This window comes from Macrobrachium nipponense, chromosome 23, assembly GCF_015104395.2.
Source record: "Macrobrachium nipponense isolate FS-2020 chromosome 23, ASM1510439v2, whole genome shotgun sequence".
Lineage (NCBI taxonomy): Eukaryota > Metazoa > Arthropoda > Malacostraca > Decapoda > Palaemonidae > Macrobrachium > Macrobrachium nipponense.
The window spans coordinates 41,535,345-41,539,689 of record NC_061090.1 but is presented as its reverse complement, the minus strand read 5'-3'; positions in this window follow the sequence as shown (position 1 = coordinate 41,539,689).

Sequence of the window (4,345 nt, the reverse complement as noted above, 5' to 3'; positions counted from 1 at the left end):
GAACAATATACAGCAATACATTTAGACAGTAAAGTAATTTTTTTTTTTTTTATAGCATTTCTGAAGTATTTAAAGTACTGGTTTCGTAATGGATACTGAATGAAGAATATATCTGATATATCCTATAGATGTCCACGATATATTGAGATTCATAATGGATCCCAATATTTTGTAAGCTACCAGGGAATTAAGGAAGGACGTAGCACTGGAGGGTGACTTCTTTTGGGGATTGCTCGCATAATATATATTTCTGCTTGAAACCTTAGGGAACACAGTGCTTTTGTTTATTTGCCATGCACGCCGTCATTTAGAGACTACCTTTCACATGGCTCGATTTGCAAACCAGACTAAGAGCTAAGCGCGGATGAGCAAATGTGATTGAGCTTGGGCTTTGTCGTGCCATTGTAGTGGGTGAAGCGGGAAATTATTCCGAGAATGGTTTCTAGAATCTAGAAGACACTAGGAAAACGACTTCGAATTGCGGCCGAGTTAGGTCACGTGTGTTCGCGGCAATTCCTACGTCAGGAGTTGAATATTGCAGCCCGAGATGGACACAGTAAAGTGGTTCTCGGAACCATCGTCTCAGCTCTATAGGAGCTAGATATGGCTTCCAGATTCTGTATCGCCGACATTCTGTAATAACCAGAAACCGCCAAAGCCTTCGAGCAGCTTGGATATTGCTTCCCTGCCTGGTCTTATTCCTTCCTTTCTGCTATGTATTTTGGGTGGGTTCTCAACAATATTCTTCCGTGAATGGTGCAAGTCGGAGGGTAGGGAAGGTTCTTACGGAAGCCTCTGGTTATTGGAGGTCAAGAAAATTTCCCGTGATGCTTTGTACAACAGTCAATTTGTACGGAGGTGGGTCCTCATCCTATGTGGTAGGTAAACTGATATACCATATTTGTGTTCGTATCTTTGTATTTCCCTAATTATGATACGATTACGTGGGTCTGGTTTTTGTAGATACCTTATACCTGTAGATTTATTTAATTTTGAATGTTTTTCGTGTGTTTCATTGCCTGCATCTTGTTGACTTCGATTTGATAGTAATAAATAGCTTTTCTATTTTAAAGTTAGGTAATCGGATTTTGCTGTTTCGTGAGAAAAGCTCATGCTGATGCCGTGAGGGATTTCATGTTAGTCTAGTTGTAAGGTGGATTATGAACTCATATTAAATGACACTGCAAGTTAAATGGAAATGTCTGCCGTCTTCAGTTGATATTTTGAAGCATTTGATAGTGTCTGACATATTGATCATAGTGATCATGGTACATTATTGATTTAAATTAAGTTTATAGTTTTAACCGCTCATGAATTTCCAACAATTTAATCTCGTAGGAAGGTTGTGCCGTCTGTGTACCTCGCGTGATTCACTGTAGGCATTACTAAAGAGCGTTTGCAGTGTCCCTTTGGCCTCTGGCTTTATCCACTCAATAGCCTTTTACTAACCTCCATTCGCTTCCTGTTTCCTACATTCTTGTCCACCTCTCGTAACTATTACTTCACAAGTATAGAAACTTGTGACAACGGGTTTACTAAGATCTTATATGACAACATTGCGTCTTCCAAGAAGGCTTGACAAACAATACCTGGTTCCTTGTAGGTGATATCTAATGCTCTAAGAGTTGTAAAAGTGAAAGCTGGCAATTAGATTGATTCTAGTTTCGTGTGCACTTTACCTTGTGTGGCGTTGAAGGTTGTGATGATGGTGTTGCTATCATTTTTCATAGTTAAATGGTGTGCTCAGCTGTTTTTTATTTATTTTTTTAGCTCAGATTTATCCTGCAGTAAGAAAAAGCACATTATCTGGATTCGGGTTTTTCTTGTTTCCGTAGCTTAACCTTGGGTTGGTTCTAAAGTTCAGAAATCAGATTTCCTAGTAAAGAATTGGAAATTACAATGGGCCCAATATTTTGTGAGCAGCAAGCAATCACTATTATTGTGTGGAACAGCAACTTTTCTTCGCTTTTGGTCAATAGAAGAAAAGTTCAATAGAAAAAAAAGATAATAAAATACAAAGCCTCAACTTAACAGCTTGCAAAGTGTATACATGAATACATTATAATAGATCTTCACCAAATTTTGTCAGATTCTGGGCAGATACAAAGGGGTTCACAAGTACATAAATAAACTAGTAAGTGTAACGTCTTTCAAGTATATCTAGATTCGGTTCTGTACTTATATAAGACTGAATGGTCAACTTTTCGGCAACCTTAGAAAACATCTTGGGACAGAACATTTATATTTTTACCATTTGATTTTTCTCAGTTGTCTTATTTGAAATAGTAAGTGTTGATTTGCAGAGAGGGTCAAAGGGCGTTAGCCTCAACTATGATAAAGAACTGTCATCACTAGATCTAGTACATCTGGATGTGTATTTAGAGATCGTAATTAGCTGGAAAGAGTCATACCATTGGCAGAACTGAACAACACCGGGATAACAAGGGATACTTTTGAGTCAAGGGACTGTGCTGATTATGTGCATATATTATCCTAAGAAGCAATTAGAAATAGGCTCGTCATTGTTGGAGTTTTGATTGACCCCAAATTCATATACATGTACATTCCGATACATTCACTTTCACAAATTTTCTGATGATGAATGAAGAGCCCTAAAGCCCTGCTCTACGGTAGACAGCCATGTTTTGATTATCTGTAGGGTGGACATGTTCGTCAAACGCTGACAAATTGTCAACAACTGGTTCTTTAGGGTAGTGTCTCTTAAATATACATCGGTTCTCAACTTTGGAAGTTGAACACTTAAGGCCAAAAACATTTTATCGCATAACCTCAAACACTTACAGTAGCACAGTTTAAATTTTCTTAAAATGTACTACTTCTTTGTGAGGGTTGAATTCACGTCACCAAAAAGAATTTAAGGCGTAAATATTATGTAGCAGAATATAAAACTACCCAAACTAAAACCTGCAAAAAGAAACCTTACATATGACAGTAACAAAATGTAAGTTATATCCAAGAAATTTAGAAACTAAAAGGTTAGTATGGTGGAGACTTACACGATATCAGGAAAAAATGTATGAGAGGATTGTAATTATGGACTTTGAAAATCACAAAATCTGAAAAAAATGAGTCAAAGAGAAAGGCATTTCCCTGACAAGTCCCTTGGAAATATTTGCTAAAAATTAATTAAAGAACACACCTTTGGTCTAAACGGTAAATTGGCAAGCATGGGAAAGTGTGCTTGACGAAGAGATGCCAAATAAAAAGCTACGGAAGGTCATGGCACCAAGAACAAAGGCACATCCCATTGTTTAAGAAATTTTTTTATAGTCAATGCCTAGCGTTAAGGCAGAGTGAGGTGGCATCAAAGGTAACACAGATGCCGCTCATCTCGGCAAAAAATATATGAATGGAGGGATGGTGTGCACCTTCCTTTCGCTTGAAACTGATGAAGCAGTCGTCAGTGCAGTTTCGGGTGCAAATAGATATATACTTATATTGAAAAGGACAATACGAGTACTTAACTGGTGAGTGGAAGCAGACAGAAAAATACTGCCAGCACTCAAGGTACTTTTATAGGCGCTACTATAGTATTACAGGATTCGTTTTCAATTTCATTTTTCCAGAGTGTAGGAATGTGCAATTGATTAACGAAAGAGCAGAACTTTTTGAATTAATCACAAGTGTCATGAAATGGGAACACAAAACATGATCGTAAGGTTTGCACATTTTTTTTATGAACACTCAGAGGGTACTAGGGAAGCAATTAAACTTGCGTAGTATGGCCTGATAGAGCTTTTCCGTTTCACCAGAAGAGTTTTTCTCATGCTCCTTTGGAGAAAGCTGGTAATTGATGCCGTAGAAGACGTGAGAATGGGCAACAAGAGATGGGTTTTGCATGATATATCCACAATCAGTGTAATTGACTGGAGGAAAATTTGAAGAAAATGTCTGTCCATTATTACCAACCGAAAGTACAGTAACAAACGAGAGAAAAGTGAAGAAGTAATATCCGGTACATTTGATTGCCTGAGCTCTTTGTCCTGCATCTGGGGGAATTTAAGAAATGAATACATGATCTCTTTCAAGATGAGAATAAATGGCCTTTTGTACAAGTACAAAACGTTTATATGAGAATGATTTCCCTAATGTTAGAATGTACGAAAGTCTTATCCTTACTCTCCTTTTCTTGATCATTCTGAATAGCCCATTTCAGAATCCTCTTCCAGAGCGGCAAGAACCCTCCTTCCCTTGCAACTCGTTGCGTTTTCAATTCCATTTAATCAACTGCTCAAGAGGACTATTCCTCTTTATCCGTTTTCAGCGCGATTGTGTCTCCGTGCTGGTAATCTTAGAATATACCCTAATGGAAAACCAGGAGCCC